Raw genomic sequence first — 22,290 nt, 5'->3', positions numbered from 1 at the left:
CACGACAACACCTTTTCCCCCTCAGGAAACTGAAAAGATTTGGAATGGGTCCCCAGATCCTCAAAAAGTTCTACAGCTGCACCATCGAGAGCATCGTGACCGGTTGCATCACCGCCTGGTATGGCAACTGGTTTTTGCCCTAGCACTACACAGCTGATTCAAATAATCAACTCATCATCAAGCTTTGATGATTTGAATCGGCTGTGTAGATAGTGTTAGTAAAACGTTTACTGTTGACAGGAGAACAAGAGGAGACAATAGGACGAGGTGGATAATTGTATAATAAGGCAGATTTATTCAAGTGTAAAGATATTAGGCAAAGCGTGCGGCACGGCTCTTTCTGTCTGATTTGTATGAAATCGTCCGGAAAGAGAGAGTTTCAAGACTAGTCCAGTATTATATAGACAATAAGCAAAGTAGGTAGATCTGCGAGTCCGGCCTTCCGATTGGTCGATCTGGGTCTTGGGTAGTCCTGAACAGGCCTGGTGTCCACGTTCCATTGGTTCCTGAGGTAGTTCTTTGTCCTGAGGTCCAACCATGGGTTGGGTGTGTCTGTGTGATTGTCATGGGGGAGGGGAGTTGTGGGTGTCGTGTATATGTCTAATGAGTCCAGCATATGTCCAAGAGAAAGAGGGGGTGTGTATGTTGTGTCAACTATAGCTAATGTTGAGAAGTTGTTAAAACAAGTTACCAATATCTAATACAATTTCTTACAATAGTGATAGGGCAAAAACCAAAATGTGCACCCCTTGGGGTCCCCAGGAACGAGTTTGGGGAAACCTGCCCTTCACCCATTAAAACCGCACTACTATTCCACTACTTTGGCCCTGTCTGATCCTACACCAGGTAGGCAGCCTGGGAGAACGGACGCTGTCGTTCTACACACCTTGTAATTCTTTTGCAATAAAATCTTGTACACCCAAGAACTTCTCTGCAGCTGCCACCACAACATCTATTTTCGGTGACTTATGTTTAATGCAGTAGAGTTGATAACCATGGCTATGACCACTAAGAAGCCAACCTTACTGAAGCACATGTTATTCCTATGGTCTCTATTGGCCTCGGCCTACTCACAATGTCATCTTCAACCTAGCTCACGGACCCATCTTCCTTTACTACTGTCTTCACTGCCTCAGCATATGACACCTTCTGTACTACTCTGACCCTGGCTCAGTGTCTTCCCAGCATACACTGCAGCAAAAAGCATTCTCAAGTGATCAGACCAAAACACACACACACACGCACCTTCATATATTGTATACAGTCATTGACACACACACACACACACCACATAGACAGTTTTATAAAAGTGTATAACTATTATTTCAGAGTGGAAACAACATCTTCAACATTTATCTGTGGATAATTGTCTTGTGTATGGTGAATAATTCTAACCGCATGGTTGTGTATATATATAGGAGTGGTTCATTGAGGAAAGGGGAAAGTAATTTACCCCCAGTCTCTCAGGTGATGATAAGCATCCTGAGCTGAGGTTAAATATAACCTACTATTATTATTTTTAAATCACTTTCTTGCCATTTTCACAAGTATTTTGTACATTTTCGCAACTCTAAGCACAAAAATCTAAACAGATTATCAAAACAGCTCATGTTTCATAACTCTAAGCACATTTTCAATTCACTGAGTAAAACAAAATTATTCACAAAGTCACTTGTCCACTGCACCAAATCACTCTTTCAATTTGGTAACATATTCAATCTAAGTATCTGCTTTTCAAAATGCAATATTCACTTTACTTTTGATATGATTTTTGTCATTTAGTCAAACTTCTCAAAACAACTGAACCAAAATTATGTAGTGCCTAGTTAAAGTATATAGTTTGATAACTGATGAACACTGTAAATGTCTATATTTTTACCTTATAAATGCAACAATTTGACATCAATTTATGTTGGAAGGTAAAACCAAATTATATATGGATGTGGCTGTAAATTCTACATCATCATTCTCCATCAGCCAGTATGCTTCAATAGGACATAGTTGAAGTGTACAATGCACTGCTGAAATACCTGGGTTGTATATAACAATATATTCCACTCATGATCTGAATTTCATTGATACACTGTAAACTGATAAATTTTGCCAAGCAGAGAGACAGGCGATACTGTATCAGATGACAAGTCATATAGAAAAGGTGATCTTGTACAATGTTGCATGGGGCAGAAATGGCAGACAACACCGTAATACGTTTTCACAGTAGCCAACTGCTATACAGCACCCCTATTTCTGATGTTTTGTACAAGGTTAATGAAACATTAAGACTAACATTTCTCAACATGCTCACAACCTGCCATTGGATACAAATTGTGAAGAAAAAAAATTGCATGTCAAATACTGTATGGAAAATTATATTTATCATCCACTATTCTTTCTATTCAATACTTCAAAAAGAACAGTTTTGAATTGTGTATCTTGTATTTTTGATATTGGATAACAATTTGTATTAAAATATGTTTTATTGTCGCATACACCGGATAGGTGCAGTGAAATGTGTTGTTTACTAAAGAAAATGTACTCATTATATTTCACTGAACTTTACTCAGGGGCAGTGGCGGTTCTTTTATGGCTCCCTGGGTGAACCCCCCTGCACTAACTGTACCATTCTGCACTAACTGTCATTTTTAGTCAGACATTTGGAACAACACAAATAAATAATCATAACATTTAAAACTATATAAATATAAAAATATTGACAAAAATAAGACTCATATCAAAAAGAAGTAACAAAGACAAATAGAAACAAATTTGTGTTGATTTGGCACTGAGCATCAATAAATTACCCATCCCCCAACAGGAGGGGTCAAGAATAAACCAATTCACCTTGGTGGTGTGCAGACTGGTTTTATATTATTCTTAACGATTTCGCATAAACCAGAAAAAACATCAAAAATATGTCTGTGAAACTATATATTCACAGTATTATGAATGAATTGTGGTTAATTTGGTAGTATTTCGTAGTGTGACTGATTTACTAATTGCATTAGTACTGTGCAAAGTTAGAGGTGCGCTATTTGATAGATTCCAGTGGGGAGACCTGAGGTCAACCTACCCCCGCCCTCCTCGGCCATCTCGTACTTCTGTTAACTATCAAATAGCGCTATCAAATAGTTAACTGTTAACTCAGGTTAACTGACCCACAGTCCCACACGGTGACATGATATCATTGCCGTGACGTGCAAATGAGCGATAGAAAACCGATCACGCAAATGTCACCATTCCGATTTTTTTTTGTGTGGGTGCAGGGGTGAAAAATGCATGAAATCCCAATGAATGCACAATTTAAGGTTCTGAACTTAAGATAGGGGGCATTGCAAGTGTTATCAATTTAGTGTTATAAGAAAATATCGTCAGTTGAACGGTGTTTCCTCCGACACATTGGTGCAGCTGGCTTCTGGGTTAAGCGGGTGGGGTTAAGAAGAGTGGTTAGCCGGGTCATGTTTTGGAGGACGCATGACTCTACCTTCGCCTCTCTCTCTCGTAATTGGATAGAAATTTGGGAGCAAAAGGGAATAAAAATACATATATATTTATATCACAGAAATACCTTATTTACATAAGTATTCAGATCCTTTGCTATGAGACTTCAAATTGACCTCAGGTACATCCTGTTTCCATTGATCATGCTTGAGATGTTTCTACAACTTGATTGGAGAGTCCACCTATGGTAAATTCAATTGATTGGACATGATTTGGAAAGGCACACACCTGTCTATATAAGGTCCCATAGTTGACAGTGCATGTCAGAGCAAAAAACCAAGCCATGAGGTCGAAGGAACTGTCCGTAGAGCTCCAAGACAGGATTGTGTCGAGGCACAGATCTGGGGAAGGGTACCAAAATAATTTCTGCAGCATTGACGGTCCCCAAGAACACAGTGGCCTCAATCATTCTTAAATGCAAGACATTTGTAATCACCAGGACTCTTCCTAGAGCTGGCCACCCGGCCAAACTAAGCAATCGGGGGAGAATCAGGCCTTTATGGTAGAGTGGCCAGACTGAAGCCACTCCTGAGTAAAAGGCACATGACAGCCCACTTGGAGTTTGCCAAAAGGCACCTAAAGGACTCTCAGACCATGAGAAACAAGATTCTTTGGTCTGATGAAACCAAGATTGAATTATTTGGCCTGAATGCCAAACGTCACATCTGGAGGCAACCTGGCACCATCCCTATGGTGGTGGGGATGTTTTTCAGCGTCAAGGAGACTAGTCAGGATCGAGTGAAAGATCAACTGCGTAAATTACAGAGATCCTTGATGAAAACCTGCTCAGGACCTCAGACTGGGGAGAAGGTTCACCTTCCAACAGGACAACGACCCTAACCACACAGCCAAGACACTGCAGGAGTGGATTCGGAACAAGTCTCCAGAGCCCAGACTTGAACCTGGTCGAACATCTCTGGATAGACCTGAAAATAGCTGTGCAGCGACGCTCCCCATCCAACCTTGCCTTGTCCATTGCTGTTCTGGTTAGTGTTTATTGGCTTATTTCACTGTAGAGATTCTAGCCCTGCTCTCTATACCATATCCAACCTCTCAGTTCCACCACCCACATATGCGATGACATCACCTGGTTTCAATGATGTTTCTAGAGACAAGATCTCTCTCATCATCACTCAATACCTAGGTTTACCTCCACTGTATTCACATCCTACCATACCTTTGTCTGTACATTATTCCTTTAAACTATTTTATCGCCCCCAGAAACTTCCTTTTACTCTCTGCTCTAGTAGCTCTAGGCGACCAATTCTCATAGCTTTTAGCCGTACCCTTATCCTACTTCTCCTCTGTTCCTCTGGTGATGTAGAGGTGAATCCAGGCCCTGCAGTACCTGGCTCCACTCCTATTCCCCAGGCGCTCTCTTTTGATGACTTCTGTAACCGTAATAGCCTTGGCTTCATGCATGTTAACATTAGAAGCCTCCTCCCTAAGTTTGTTTTGTTCACTGCTTTAGCACACTCTACCAACCCGGATGTTTTAGCCGTGTCTGAATCCTGGCTTAGAAAGACCACCAAAAATTCAGACATTTTTATCCCCAATTACAATATTTTCAGACAAGATAGAACGGCCAAAGGGGGCGGTGTTGCAATCTACTGCAAAGACTGCCTGCAGAGTTCTGTTATACTATCCAGGTCTGTTCCCAAACAATTTGAACTTCTACTTTTAAAAATCCACCTCTCTAAAAACAAGTCTCTCACCGTTGCCGCCTGCTATAGACCACCCTCTGCCCCCAGCTGTGCTCTGGACACTATATGTGAACTGATTGCCCCCCATCTATCTTCAGAGCTCGTGCTGCTAGGCGACCTAAATTTGAACATGCTCAACACCCCAGCCACCCTACAATCTAAGCTTGATGCCCTCAATCTCACACAAATTATCAATGAACCTACCAGGTACCACCCCAATTCCGTAAACACGGGTACCCTCATAGATATCATCCTAACAAACTTGCCCTCCAAATACACCTCTGCTGTTTTCAACCAAGATCTCAGCGATCACTGCCTCATTGCCTGCATCCGTAATGGGTCAGCGGTCAAACGACCTCCACTCATCACTGTCAAACGCTCCCTGAAACACTTCAGCGAGCAGGCCTTCCTAATCGACCTGGCCGGGGTATCCTGGAAGGATATTGATCTCATCCCGTCAGTAGAGGATGCCTGGTCATTTTAAAAAAATGCCTTCCTCACCATCTTGAATAAGCATGCCCCATTCAAGAAATTTAGAACCAGGAACAGATATAGCCCTTGGTTCTCTCCTGACCTGACTGCCCTTAACCAACAGAAAAACATCCTATGGCGTTCTGCATTAGCATCGAACAGCCCCCGTGATATGCAACTTTTCAGGGAAGCCAGAAACCAATATACACAGGCAGTTAGAACAGCCAAGGCTAGCTTTTTCAAGCAGAAATTTGCTTCCTGCAACACAAATTCAAAAAAGTTCTGGGACACCGTAAAGTCCATGGAGAATAAGAACACCTCCTCCCAGCTTCCAACCGCTCTGAAGATAGGAAACACTGTCACCACCGACAAATCCACTATAATTGAGAATTTCAATAAGCATTTTTCTACGGCTGGCCATGCTTTCCACCTGGCTACCCCTACCCCGGACAACAGCACTGCCCTCCCCTCTGCTACTCGCCCAAGCCTTCCCCATTTCTCTTTCTCCCAAATACAGTCAGCTGATGTTCTTAATGAGCTGCAAAATCTGGACCCTTACAAATCAGCCGGGCTAGATAATCTGGACCCTTTCTTTCTAAAACTATCTGCTGAAATTGTTGCCACCCCTATTACTAGCCTCTTCAACCTCTCTTTCGTGTCGTCTGAGATCCCCAAAGATTGGAAAGCAGCTGCGGTTATCCCCCTCTTCAAAGGGGGGGACACCCTTGACCCTAACTGCTACAGACCTATATCTATCCTACCCTGCCTTTCTAAGGTCTTCGAAAGCCAAGTCAACAAACAGATTACCGACCATTTCGAATCACACCACACCTTCTCCGCTATGCAATCTGGTTTCAGAGCTGGTCATGGGTGCACCTCAGCCACGCTCAAGGTCATAAACGATATCGTAACCGCCATCGATAGGAAACAATACTGTGCAGCCGTATTCATTGACCTGGCCAAGGCTTTTGACTCTGTCAATCACCACATCCTCATTGGCAGACTCGACAGCCTTGGTTTCTCTAATGATTGCCTCGCCTGGTTCACCAACTACTTCTCTGATAGAGTTCAGTGTGTCAAATCGGAGGGTCTGTTGTCCGGGCCTCTGGCAGTCTCTATGGGGGTGCCACAGGGTTCAATTCTTGGACCGACTCTCTTCTCTGTTTACATCAATGATGTCGCTCTTGCTGCTGGTGATTCTCTGATCCACCTCTACGCAGACGACACTATTCTGTATACTTCTGGCCCTTCTTTTGACACTGTGTTAACAACCCTCCAGGCGAGCTTCAATGCCATACAACTCTCCTTCCGTGGCCTCCAACTGCTCTTAAATACAAGTAAAACCAAATGCATGCTCTTCAACCGATCGCTGCCTGCTCCTGCCCGCCTGTCCAACATCACTACTTTGGACGGCTCTGACTTAGAATATGTGGACAACTACAAATACCTAGGTGTCTGGTTAGACTGTAAACTCTCCTTCCAGACCCACATCAAACATCTCCAATCCAAAGTCAAATCTAGAATTGGCTTCCTATTCCGCAACAAAGCATCCTTTACTCATGCTGCCAAACATACCCTTGTAAAACTGACCATCCTACCAATCCTCGACTTCGGTGATGTCATTTACAAAATAGCCTCCAAAACCCTACTCAATAAATTGGATGCAGTCTATCACAGTGCCATCCGTTTTGTCACCAAAGCCCCATATACTACCCACCACTGCGACCTGTACACTCTCGTTGGCTGGCCCTCGCTTCATACTCGTCGCCAAACCCACTGGTTCCAGGTCATCTACAAGACCCTGCTAGGTAAAGTCCCCCCTTATCTCAGCTCGCTGGTCACCATAGCAGCACCTACCTGTAGCACGCGCTCCAGCAGGTATATCTCTCTAGTCACCCCCAAAACCAATTCTTCCTTTGGACGCCTCTCCTTCCAGTTCTCTGCTGCCAATGACTGGAACGAACTACAAAAATCTCTGAAACTGGAAACACCTATCTCCCTCACTAGCTTTAAGCACCAGCTGTCAGAGCAGCTCATAGATTACTGCACCTGTACATAACCCATCTACAATTTAGCCCAAACAACTACCTCTTTACCTACTGTATTTATTTATTAATTTATTTTGCTCCTTTGCACCCCATTATTTCTGTCTCTACTTTGCACTTTCTTCCAATGCAAACCAACCATTCCAGTGTTTTTTTAGTTTTTATTTTACTTGCTGTGTTGTACTCACTTCGCCTCCATGGCCTTTTTATATTTTTATTTATTTATACATATATCTGTTTGCCTTCACCTCCCTTATCTCACCTCACTTGCTCACTTGCTCACATTGTATATAGACTTATTTTTTTTCCACTGTATTATTGACTATATGTTTGTTTTTACTCCATGTGTAACTATGTGTTGTTGTATGTGTCGAACTGCTTTGCTTTATCTTGGCCAGGTCGCAATTGTAAATGAGAACGTGTTCTCAATTTGCCTACCTGGTTAAATAAAGGTTAAATAAATAAATAAAAATAAAATAAAATAAAACCTGACAGAGCTTGAGAAGACTCGAGGCTGTAATCGCTGCCAAAGGTGCTTTAACAAAGTACTGAGTAATGGGTTTGAATGCTTAAGTAAATGTGATATTTCAGTTTACTGTTTTTGCTTTGTCATTATAGGATATTGTGTGTAGATTGGGGGGGGGGGGCAATTTGATCAATTTTAGAATAAGGCTGTAACGTAACAAAATGTGGGAAAAAGTCAAGGGGTCTGAATACTTTCCCGAATGCACTGTAGGCCTATGTATGACAGTGATTTTAATAAGTGCATTATGGCATGCACAGATCTAAAGACCCATGTATCTGTTGAAAAGCAATGGACCAACTGTAAACTCAGAGGACATTCAGGTCCCTGCCCCATAAGTGTCAGAAGGCATCTAGTATGAAACCCATTTTCCTTAAAAGTGGGAGATTGCGGGAGCTAGAGAGAGACTTTTCTTATCACATCAATAATATTCAGTGGAATGCCATACAAGCATCATTGACCATAGTCATTTTTTCCAAAGTAATTTTTTTTCAACAATAGAAAATTACAATGAGCCCTATCAGCTTGTTTGCAACATACAATTGCTTTATAAAACAGTATAGACACGTTTGTTTTGTTTTAGTTGGATGGAGGGGGCGCAGGGCACTGGAGGTGTTATTACGCCCTCTAGCGAGCAATCGCTTCTCCGAGAAGGCGACGAGGTGAAGGAGGGTGGCGAGTCCTCATGTTTCTCTCCACCAGTAACAAACCACATCTAAACCGGGACGCCCCAATACTGGTAAAGCTAGCTACTGCCTAATGTCAAACTCTAAATCCAGATTGTATACACCAAGCTGGTCGTGTCGACGAAACAATCAAGTTGGTAAGTTGCTATTTTGTTAAATGTGTTTGTCTAGTAAGCGTGCAGCTGGAAAGCACGCACGGTTTATGGGAACGCTAGCCTCTGAAAGTCCCCTTTCTCCGAATTCGACTCAAGAGTGAGTGGCAGCTAGCTAGGTACGCTACAAAGCAACGAGGACATGGCTAACGTTAGTTAGCTAGATATGTAAATGTTCGTGTCTAAAATCTTAACTACTGTTACTTGTGAGCTGTCTTTATAACAAAACAAAGAGTTTACAGTGATTTATTATTCTGGAAAACTGCCATGCTGTTGCATGATAGCTCGTTTGCTAGCCTGTTAGTTTTTCACTGATTCAATTAGCCAGCTAGTTCATTTAGCCAGCTAATTATGACTTTGAAAACCCCCGAAACTAGCTGGCAGGCTATGTTATCTATTAAACTGACTAGCTAGTTAACGTTGGGGAGGATAGCGTTTACGTACATTGTAGCAAGAACATTTGTTTTCATGCACAGTTGCTGAGTAATGATTGATGATTAGATCTACTATAATGCGTGCTCATTTAACGTTACTTAGATTTCAGAAGACTCACACTTTGCTTTGGGCTGATAAATATAAAACAACATAGTAACAAGGATATGTTGAATGCATCTTATTATGCCCATGTGTAAGTGTAACCATACCGGTTTCCAATGCACACTTTACAATATAACGTGAGAACTCCAGTGATGGAGTCTGCCGCAATGGAATTCGCACGTAAACCATAACATTCGTTTTGTGTGTACTTTGTCATGGCTACTAAATTGGTAAATTACGCTCCCAGTTTGAGTGTAATAACTGAAGTGTAACTAACTTAAAATGTAATAATGCCAATTTCTGGTTGTCATTTGTGTGTTGAGGTAGGCTACCTTTGTTGAGTTGACTGGTCTGTTGTACAATGCCATTTCAAATCGACTCGGTTTGCTATGGATATATCGTGCTTTCAGAAAGTATTCATGCCCCTTAACTTATTCCACATTCTATTACAGCCTGAATTCAAAATGGCTAAAATAAATTCTTAGTCTACACAATACCTTATATTGACAAAGTGAATTTCTTTTTAGAAATATGTTTACAGATATCTCATGTACACAAGTATTCACATCCCAGAGCCAATACCTGTTAGAATTACACTTGGCAGCGATTACAGCTGAGTCTTTCTGGATTGTACAGTATTTGCACATTCTACTTTAAAAAGAATAATTCTTCCAGCTCTGTCAAGTTGATTGTTAACCATTGCTAGACAGGAACTCTGCTGAAAGGTGAATTCATCTCCCAGTGTCTGTTGAAAAACCTGGTTCAGTCTGCTTTCCTCTAGAATTTTGAGTGTGCTTAGCGATATTCCATTTATTTTTGTTTAAAAAAAAACCTCCCTAGTCCTTGCCTATGACAGGCGTACCCATAACATGATGCAGCCACCATCATGCTTGAACATAATAAGTTGTTTTTAGATTTGCCCCAAACAGCCGTTCAACTCTATCTGTTTTAAAGTCTCCATTGGGCTCATGGTGAAATCTCTGAGTGGTTTCCTTCCACTCCTGCAACTGATTTCAGAATGATGCCTGTATCTTTGTGGTGACTGGATATATTGATACACGATCCAAAGTGTAATTAATAACTTCATGCTTAAAGGGATATTCAACGTCTACCCCCCCCCCCCCCCATCTGCCAATAGGTGCCCATCTTTGCAAGGCATTGGAAAATCTCCCTGGTCTTTGTGTTTGAATCAGTGTTTGAAATTTGAGGGACCTTACAATTATCTGTATGTGTGAGGTACAGAGATGAGGTAGTCATTCAAAAATTGTTAACCACTTATTGCACACAGTCAATGTACAGTTGAAGTCGGAGGTTTACATACACTTAGGTTGGAGTCATTAAAACACCGTTTTTCAACCACAGCACAAATTTCTTGTTAACAAACTACAGTTTTGGCAAGTCGGTTAGGACATCTACTTTGTGCCTGACACAAGTCATTTTTCCAACAATTGTTTACAGACCGATTATTTCACTTATAATTCACTGTATCACAATTCCAGTGGGTCAGACGTTTACGTGCACTAAATTGACTGTGCCTTTAAACAGCTTGAAAAATTCCATAAAATGTCATGGCTTTAGAAGCATCTGATAGGCTAATTGACAGCATTTGAGTCAATTGGAGGTGTACCTGTGGATGTATTTCAAGGTTTACCTTCAAACTTAGTGCCTCTTTGCTTGACATCATGGGAAAATCAAAATAAATCAGCCAAGACCCCAGAAAAAAAATTGTAGACCTCCACAAGTCTGGTTCATCCTTGGGAGCAATTTCCATATGCCTGAAGGTACCAGGTTCATCTGTACAAACAATAGTACGCAAGTATAAACACCATGGGACCACGCAGCCGTCATACCGCTCAGGAAGGAGACGCTTTCTGTCTCCTAGAGATGAACGTACTTTGGTGCGAAAAGTGCAAATCAATCCCAGAACAACAGCAAAGGACCTTGTGAAGATGCTGGAGGACAAGGGTACAAAAATATCTATACCCACAGTAAAACGAGTCCTATATCAACATAACCTGAAAGGCTGCTCAGCAAGGAAGAAGCCACTGCTCCAAAACCGCCATATAATAGCCAGACTATGGTTTGCAACTGCACATGGGGACAAAGATTGTACTTTTGGAGAAATGTCCTCTGGTCTGATGAAACAAAAATGGAGCTGTTTGGCCATAATGACCATCGTTATGTTTGGAGGAAAAGGGGGGAGGCTTGCAAACCGAAGAACACCATCCCAACCAATATTGAAGCAACATCTCAAGATATCAGTCAGGAAGTTAAAGCTTGTTCCCAAACGGCTCTTCCCAATGGACAATGACCCCAAGCATGCTTCCAAAGTTGTAGCAAAATGGCTTAAGGACAACAAAGTCATGGTATTGGAGTGGCCATCACAAAGCCATGACCTCAACCCTGTAGAACGTTTGTGGGCAGAACTGAAAAAGCCTGTGCGAGCAAGGATTGAGTGTATGTAAACTTCAGACCAATTTAGGAATGTAATGAAAGAAATAAAAGCTGAAATAAATCATTCTCTCTACTATTATTCTGACAATTCACGTTCTTAAAATAAAGTGGTGACCCTAACTGACCTAAGACTGGGAATTTTTCCTAGGATTAATTGTCAGGAATTGTGAAACTGAGTTCAAATGTATTTGGCTAAGGTGTATGTGAACTTCTGACTTCAACTGTAACTACTAAGTGCATTTTTACTCCTGAATTTATTTAGACTTTCCATAGCAAAGGGGTTGAATACTTATTGACTCAAGACATTTCAGCTTTTAATTGAAAAAATTTGGAAAAATATTTTAGACTTCCACTTGCCATGATGGGGTATTGTGTGTTGGACCGTGACACATAATCTCAATTTAATCCATTTTAAATTGAGGTTGTAACACAACAAAATGTGGATAAAGTCGAGGGGTGTGAATACTTTCTTAAGGCACTGTATGTTCAAAGTCTTTGCTGGCTTTTTTTGTGTTAAGGGCTCCTTACAGCTATAGCATAATCCATGCACACCAATAGCCAATTCTCATTTAATGTAAAAGGACTCATGAGCACCAACGTGATGGGACCATATCATATTGGATGTCAAATGAAAGCTAAGAGTCTATATATTTTTGACAAATTAAGGAATATATTAATTTTCCATCCTAGAAATTAGGTTTAGGGGAATGTTTTGATTTCTGTTCAGACAGATGGAAAAGGGGTCTTTGAAAACATCTACCAGAAACAAGTGTTAAAGTATTAGAAATACATCAAAACACAATTTTGAAGACCCCTGCCAACTAAAATGAACACTTTTATATATACACTGAACAAAAATATAAACGCATCATGTAAAGTGTTGGTTTCATGGGCTGAAATAAAACTTCTAGAAATGTTCCATATGCTAAAATCTTTTTCTCAATTTTTGTGCACAAATTTGTTTACATCCCTGTTAGTGAGCATTTCTCCTTTGCCAAGATAATCCATCCACCTGACAGGTGTAGCATATCAAGAAGCTGATTTAACGGCATGATAATTGCACAGGTGCACCTTGTGCAAGGGACAACAAAAGCCCACTCTATCAATGTGCAGATTTATCACACAATGCCACAGATCTCTCAAGTTTTGCGGGAGCATGCAGTTGGCATGCTGACTGCAGGAATGTTCACCAGAGCTGTTGCCAGAGAATTTAATGTTAATTTCTTATCGTAAACCAACTTATGTTTCAGCATGATAATGCACAGCCCCATGTCGCAAAGATCTATACACAATTCCTGGAAGCTGAAAATATCCCAGTTCTTCCATGGCCTGCATACTCACCAGACATATGCCACCCGTTTGAGCATGATTGGCGTGCTTTGGATTGACGTGTACGACAGCGTGTTCCAGTTCCTGCCACTATCCAGCAACACAGCCATTGAAGAGGAGTGGGACAACATTCCACAGACCACAATCAACAGCCTGATCAACTCTATGTGAAGGAAATGCTGCTCTGCATGAGGCAAATGGTGATCACACCAGATACTAACTGGTTTTCTGATCCATGCCTCTACTTAAAAGATATGTGACCAACAGATGCATGTCTGTATTCCCAGTCATGTGAAATCCATAGATTAGGACCTAATGAATTTCTTTCAATTGACTGATTTCCTTATGAACTGTAACAAAGTAAAATCTTAATTGTTGCATGATGCATTTCATTTTGTTCATGGTATATATGACGTCGACGCTACGGCTGTCCGCTTTACAGCGCTGTATGGGTTTCAGCTGACGGCCCTTCTAATTGTGTGTACCACGCACAGAAAAATGTCCCCATCCCTCCCGCTAATTGGGATTCTTTTGCAGTTTTTTTTTGTGCGGGTGAGGGGAATGCTGTATATCGAGAGGAGTCGATGTGCTCTGAAAGATGAGTTGTTTATAGTAAATAGTTTTGATGTCATACAAGCGAGCCACACACCCGAGAGTACAAATGTGCACTTCACATTTCCATATTTGAAAATTCGTTATTTACAGTATGAACATTTATGATCGCTATGTTTGATGTACAGTTAAAAGGATGACGTGCGCTATACCCTGGGTTGTCCTGATAGGAATGATCGCTATGTTTGATGTACAGTTAAAAGGATGACGTGCGCTATACCCTGGGTTGTCCTGATAGGAATGATCGCTATGTTTGATGTACAGTTTAAAGGATGACGTACGCTATACCCTGGGTTGTCCTGATAGGAATGAGTCTATGTTTGATGTAATGTGATGAAAATTAGCCGTGCAACACCCACTTGACTGCACTCATGACTCCATTCTAGGCACACCAAAATTACAATCTGTTTGTCTGAATTGCCCTGTGAAAGCCTAACACTAAGGTTTTATGTTATAACTTATGTTGGCAATATAACAGGCTTTCAAATGATGCCCACCTGACCCAGATTGAGATTTACAATGGAACGTTTTTGCATTGCTTAAACAACAACAGTAATTGTGTGCATGCAGGGCTGTGTTCTAAACAAACTGTGTGGTTGCTTCAGTTCCTCAATGGCAAAGATAGGAGAGCTAAAAAAACGACAACATATTTTAAGGCTATTTCCTTCAGTCAAAAGTGCTTTGAAATTACTTAGGATCTGTGCTCAGTTTGGAGAGGTGTGTGTGTGTGTGTGGCCACTTGGAGACAAAGGTTAGAGCTCTGATACCAAACCCTTGTAATAATTTTTTTCTAATGTTGCACCTACTCCAACATTTTCAGGAATGCTCTTTTCAGATTTTTGTTGTTGACAAATGCTGCGAGAAGTACAGTAAATGTCAAATGCACAATATCAACAGTGTAATGTTTTGGAGTCAGTCTTGTCAGGTGAACTGTTGTCCTCACCTTTTTTTTTTTTTTTTTTGGTCTGATCATTTCTCCAAAGTTCTCTCTTTCAGTGCTACCATGGTCATCCATTTGCTTTTTATAGTTCTTCTGTAAGAAACATTTTAAATGTTGTCCTATCCATGTAGATGTGTTAAGCCTCACGCTTCTCCTATGTGATGGATTGTAGAGTAATAATAACTAATACTCACTCTCCTTATTCCACCATTTAGTGTAATTTTGACCACAAGCAATTGCGTTTCAGCCCATCTTGTGCTCGTATAACCTGTCTAATGGACCTTTTTTTTTAGCGAAACGAAGACCAGCTGTTTTTACACAGTAATCTTTTTTATGTTGTATGGACCCGGACTGTAGATTTGAGTATTCTTGAGAATTATCCCTCTAAGCTTTGAAATGCTCTTTTAAAAGCTGCACTGTTTCTCGGTATTATCAAGATCATCCTAAACTTGTGCAATATCCATTAGTATATTCCATTTAAACCTTTACCAGAGATGCTTATGCATGTGTTAGTGTGCCGCAGATTGATATGCTCCCCAGATTGGCTTCCCCCTGCTCCCATAACCGGCATTGTGTCGGTGTCCGGTTGAAATATTGGTCAATTGAGATGTAATGAATGGTGAGACAATCCTACTTAACTATTTTGAGGCTGTGAAGCATGACCTGGGTTGCTCATCAAGCCATCTATTGCTTGTGCAACAATGTTCCCATTTTGTAATGTTTGCCGAATAAAAGTTAAGTAGCTCATCTCCCATTCAGATACAACTACCAAGCTGATAGGCTATCAGGGGGTTCTACTTGGTCCATGATTGCACAAAATAAGTAACTTAAGATGACATAGACTTACTCAAATCAAAGTTTATTGGTCACGTGCACACGGTACAGTGAAATGCTTTCTAATTCTCCTCAATGCAGTAACAGGCCATCTCAAAGTCCAAAAAATAAAAAGTAGTGGTAATAGCAGTATGAAAGATTAATCAAAATGAATGAAGACTAGTAAAGTGACTCTGTATAGCAGCTTAAATAAATAGTATTAATAAATGGTAACAGTAATAATATCAACTCATGTCCCGTCATTTGGCTCTGTAGTCTAAAATATACTGAACAAAAATATAAACGCAACATGCAACAATTTAAACGATTTTACTGAGTTACACTTCATTTAAGGCAATCAGTCAATTGAAAACAATTCATTAGGCCCTAATCAATGGCTTTTACATGACTGGGAAGAGGTGCAGCCATGGGTGGGCCTGGGAGGGCATAGGCCCACCCACTGGGGAGCCAGGTCCAGCCAATCAGAATGAGTTTTTCCCCCACAAACAGACAAATACTCCTTAGTTCCATCAGCTGGCCGGGTGGCTTGTCTCAGACGATCCCGCAGGTGAAGAAAACGGATGTGGAGGTCCTGGGCTGGCGTGGTTACACATGGTTGTGACGCTGGTTGGAAGTACTGCCAATTTCTCTAAAACAATGTGGTAGAGAAATGAACATGAAATTATCTGGAAACAGCTCTGGTGGACATTACTGCATTTAACATGCCAATTGCACGCTCCCTCAACTTGAGACATCTGTGGCATTGTGTTGCCACAAATTTTTGTGGCCTTTTATATTCCCAAGCACAAGGTGCATCTGTATAATGATCATGCTGTTATCGGCTTCTTGATATGCCACACCTGTCAAGTGGATGGATTATCTTGGCAAAGGAGAAATGCTCTTTAACAGGGATGTAAACAAATTTGTGCACATTTCAGAAATAAGCTTTTTGCGCATATGGAACATTTCTGGGATATTTAATTTTGGTTCATGAAACATGGGACTAACACTTGACATGTTGTGTTTTTAAAATATTTTTGTTCTGTATATATTTGTCCCCACACTGCCATTAAATATTTAGTGGCCTACCAACCGCTGCCTAACTCGATTCTATACATTCTGGCAGCACGTTTCCTACCAAAACAACTGACCTTAACGCCACTAAATTAAATGGCCACTGACTTAACTGCCTAACGTTACCCTTTACACTCGTACCTGTATGTGGGTTGAAAATTGCTAATTTGGACCCTGCTAAACATCTAAATTGGAACCCAGTGGCTGTTCAGTAACATGCTATACATGACGTCAGAGCTCAGGCTCTGCGCTGTATGAGTTTTGACTGACAGCCATTCTGAACTTGTGCACCTCCCGCGACAAGAACTTGCCCCAATACCCCCCGCTAATTGGGACACTACAGCAAATTTTTTGAGTGAGGGGAAATACTGTATAAAAAACACATTTACACATTTTACTAGGTAAGTTGACTGAACACATTCTCATTTATGACCTGGGGAATAGTTACGGGGAGATGAATGAGCCTATTGGAAGCTGGGGATGATTAGGTGGCATGATGGTATGAGGGCCAGATTGGTAATTTAGCTAGGACACCGGGGTTAACACCCCTACTCTTAAGATAAGTGCCATTTTGTCCCTACAAAGGGCAATGTCCCCAATCGCTGTAAATTAAGAGGATGTATTTTGAAGGATGAAACGTTGAGGGTTATAATAAATACCTCTGTCATACAACCAAGCCAAACACCCATGAGTCCAAACGTGCACTTCACATTTCCATATCATAAAATTCATGTCATATACAGTGTCAGAGTTTATGATCACTATGATGTACAGTTACCAGATGACATGGTGTCATACCCTGTGTTCTTCTGAACAGAATGAGCCTGTTTGATGTACAGTTAAAAGATGACATGGAGTCAAACCCGGTGTTATTCTGAACATGTTTGACTATTGTGGAGGAAATTCGATGTGGAACACGCACCTGAATGCATGCATGACTCCTTTTGTATGCGGACAAATTATGATTGGTTTCCTTGAATTGCCCTGTGATAGCCTAACACTGTAAGACCGTACGTTATAACTTATCTAGAAATGTTGGCAACAACCTTTCAAATGATGCCCACCTGACCCAGATTGATTTATAATGGGCTGTTTTTGGATTGCGTAAACAACAACAGTAATTGTGTGATGGCCGGGATGCAGGGCTGAGTTCCAAACAAAACAACTGAAAGTGTGCTGCTCTAGTTCCTCAACAGCACAGCTAGGAGAACTTAAAAAAACACCTCATAGTTGAAGATTCTTCTTTGAGTCATAAAAGTGCATTGAAATTACTTAGGAACTGGGCACACTTGGGAGAGATGTGTGGCCACTTGGAGACACCAGTAAGTCTTCTCACTCAAACCCGTGTCATTTTTTTGTCTTAAGGTGTACCTAACCCATATTTTCCAGGAATATTCTTATATTACTGAATGTCTCCAGAGTGTTTTCAGATTTTGTTTTCACCAAATGCGGCAAAGTACAGTAAATGTAAAATGCACATAAAGTCAAGTGTAAAGTTTGGATTCAGTCCTGTCAGGTGAATTGTTTTGAACTCACCTTTTGGTCTAATCATTTTCCCTTAATCTCAAAACTATTCCTGGCTGTGGGTTGTTTGGTAGCCAGAAGTGAAGGGACCGAGCCACGTAATGCCTTTGCCTGCCTGTCACTGGTCCTCGTCCCTGTAGTGCCAGTCAGCCAGCGTCTCTCTCCCCTTCAGCGCTCATTCTGTTCGACGTGGAGGAAAGAGTAATTCATCTCTGGGAGGAGCGTGCCAAATCTGGGGACTGCATAACAATTTTCTTCGCCAGGGGCAATGCCAAGTTCTGCCTAGCCGCCCAGTCACCCTCTCGGCTGGAACCAACACTGAGCAAGCTGTCACTTTGACTCTCTGTCAACACACTTTGCCTCTCTGTCAACACACTTTGCCTCTGTCAACATTTGTGTTAAACTCGCCCAAGTATCAACTCCTTCTCATTCACAGTGGGATATATCGGCAGCTGGCCTCTTATCTCTTGGCAGGACGAGCCGCTTGACTTCATTAATAAGGTGCATGTGATCTGGAAATGTATGGGGTTTAAATTCAGATAGTGACAGATGATGATAGAGATCTGTCAAACTGCTCTAAAGTAAGGCACAGTGACGTGCAAGTTTACCCTTTCGTTAGATGTATTCCTAAGCCTCCATCCCTTGTAAAACCCTCCAAGTCAGACATACTGTATTCAAAGTCCAGGGAGCGGTTTCCCAAAAGCATCTTAAGGCTAAGTTCACCCTTAGAACCTTCATAGAAGCATTGTTAAATCTCCGAGCTGTTTCCCAAAAACATGGTTATTAACGTTGTGCTTGAAAACACTCGTAATCGAACACCTGCCATAGACCACTCGTAGAACAGCTAAGTGCGTCATTAGATGTTTTTTTTTGCCCTCTTGCATCACTTTATACACAGAATATCAGATAAACATAGAATCACATGGTTTATCCATCTCTCTGTGACCACCAAAAACTTCAGAATATAGTTGACTGCAAATACAAAGTTGCCAATGTCTTTGCAGTTAATACAAATAAGCAACGTATAAAATAATGCTTCAAATGAAACCTGAGAACTGCATTAAAAGATAAATCATGGAAGTACATTATATAGTCAAGTATGCTGTCTGTAATTTGACTCCGTATATTTAATCTGTAGCCTAACGTGCACAATGTGGCAAATCTGTGATTTTGTGCTTTTTTTCTAGGATAAGCCGCCACAATATTCGCAGCCTTAGGTGGTAGGCCTAATATCTCTCTAGGAATTGGTCTGTCGTCAGTATTGTGAAATAATGTTAAGGGAAGATTTGAAAGGAGAAGGGGAATCTGAGAGCAGCGCCTCCCTTTCTTTCCATCTTGTCTGTATCGAAACATGCTTCAACGACGCATTAGCGATCGTTCTCTCTGCGTGCTGTTCTGGGATGCGCATGTTACATCTCCGTCCGTTTTTTATAGGGAAGATGTATTGTTAAAACACATGAGAGCCAAAGTTTTATCAGGAAACCGGCCCTGGTTAATTAGGTGTTCGTCTGTGCTTGCGAGGAGACAACTAGCTGATTTTCTGTAATGACTGGGATTACTCTGTTGATCTATGGTTTTACGCTAATGATTATCCAGGTGTCCTTGTTACTATTGTAGACCACACTAATGTCATTTGTTTGGCATAGCTCAGCTCCTTATGTTTATTCTACTGAATCCTTTTGACTGGTTGAAATGGAATTAGGATTTACTGAGAGTAGTTAAGTGATAGAAAAATGCAGACTCGCTGTCTGCTCACATGTTCGGAATGCAGTTTATTATATCATGACATAGACAGTGTCTAAATGCTATAAGAATGTGCCACTGTTTTGTACTAATGAGTCACATATTGCTCTGTGGAGACCAGAGTTGAAGAAGTTTGTTGGCAGTAGGAGTCGTCCTTTAATGCAGCAGTGTTTGTGCCCGTCTTCTGATTAGTCCGGTTTGACCCGACAATGTCATGCAGGTCCATATTGATTTCATTAGGAGAGATTCTCACCAACCAATCTACGCCAATTTAGATTTGGCTGGTGTCCACGTTGTTGTCACAGTTGATGTGTACAGCATTGCTGACAGTAAAGAGCCTCTGACACGTGAGCCACCATGTTTCAGTGCGTGTCAAATTAGCAAAACCCTACGGTTAGCGCCCTTAGCACAGTAGTTAGCCTCTCTTGGGTACGTGAGACGTTAGCGTCCCACCTCTTCAACAGCCAGTGAAACTGCTGGGCGCCAAATTCAAATACAGAAATACTCATTATAAAAATTCAGAAAACAAAACATACACTGCTCAAAAAAATAAAGGGAACACTAAAATAACACATCCTAGATCTGAATGAATGAAATATTCTTATTAAATACTTTTTTCTTTACATAGTTGAATGTGCTGACAACAAAATCACACAGAAATTATCAATGGAAATCAAATTTATCAACCCATGGAGGTCTGGATTTGGAGTCACACTGAAAATTAAAGTGGAAAACCACACTACAGGCTGTCCAACTTTGATGTAATGTCCTTAAAACAAGTCAAAATGAGGCTCAGTAGTGTGTGTGGTCTCCACGTGCCTGTATGACCTCCCTACAACGCCTGGGCATGCTCCTGATGAGGTGGCGGATGGTCTCCTGAGGGATCTCCTCCCAGACCTGGACTAAAGCATCCGCCAACTCCTGGACAGTCTGTGGTGCAACGTGGCGTTGGTGGATGGAGCGAGACATGATGTCCCAGATGTGCTCAATTGGATTCAGGTCTGGGGAACGGGCGGGCCAGTCCATAGCATCAATGCCTTCCTCTTGCAGGAGCTGCTGACACACTCCAGCCACATGAGGTCTAGCATTGTCTTGCATTAGGAGGAACCCAGGGCCAACCGCACCAGCATATGGTCTCACAAGGGGTCTGAGGATCTCATCTCGGTACCTAATGGCAGTCAGGCTACCTCTGGCGAGCACATGGAGGGCTGTGCGGCCCCCCAAAGAAATTCAACCCCACACCATGACTGACCCACCGCCAAACCGGTCATGCTGGAGGATGTTGCAGGCAGCAGAACGTTCTCCACGGCATCTCCAGACTCTGTCACGTCTGTCACATGTGCTCAGTGTGAACCTGCTTTCATCTGTGAAGAGCGTAGGGCGCCAGTGGTGAATTTGCCAATCTTGGTGTTCTCTGGCAAATGCCAAACGTCCTGCACGGTGTTGGGCTGTAAGCACAACCCCCACCTGTGGACGTCGGGCCCTCATACCACCCTCATGGAGTCTGTTTCTGACCGTTTGAGCAGACACATGCACATTTGTGGCCTGCTGGAGGTCATTTTGCAGGGCTCTGGCAGTGCTCCTCCTGCTCCTCCTTGCACAAAGGCGGAGGTAGCGGTCCTGCTGCTGGGTTGTTGCCCTCCTACGGCCTCCTCCACGTCTCCTGATGTACTGGCCTGTCTCCTGGTAGCGCCTCCATGCTCTGGACACTACACTGACAGACACAGCAAACCTTTTTGCCACAGCTCGAATTGATGTGCCATCCTGGATGAGCTGCACTACCTGAGCCACTTGTGTGGGTTGTAGACTACGTCTCATGCTACCACTAGAGTGAAAGCACCGCCAGCATTCAAAAGTGACCAAACCATCAGCCAGGAAGCATAGGAACTGAGAAGTGGTCTGTGGTCTCCACCTGCAGAACCACTCCTTTATTGGGGGTGTCTTGCTAATTACCTATAATTTCCACCTGTTGTCTATTCCATTTGCACAACAGCATGTTAAATGTATTGTCCATCAGTGTTGCTTCCTAAGTGGACAGTTTGATTTCACAGAAGTGTGATTGACTTGGAGTTACATTGTGTTGTTTAAGTGTTCCCTTTATTTTTTTGAGCAGTGTATTTTACATAATCTTTAAACCTAACTTCTTGTGAATCCAACCACGGTGTCAGATTTAAAAAATGCTTTAC

Source organism: Salvelinus fontinalis, chromosome 10, assembly GCF_029448725.1.
Source record: "Salvelinus fontinalis isolate EN_2023a chromosome 10, ASM2944872v1, whole genome shotgun sequence".
Taxonomy (NCBI): domain Eukaryota; kingdom Metazoa; phylum Chordata; class Actinopteri; order Salmoniformes; family Salmonidae; genus Salvelinus; species Salvelinus fontinalis.
Note: the sequence above shows the minus strand (reverse complement) of the source record.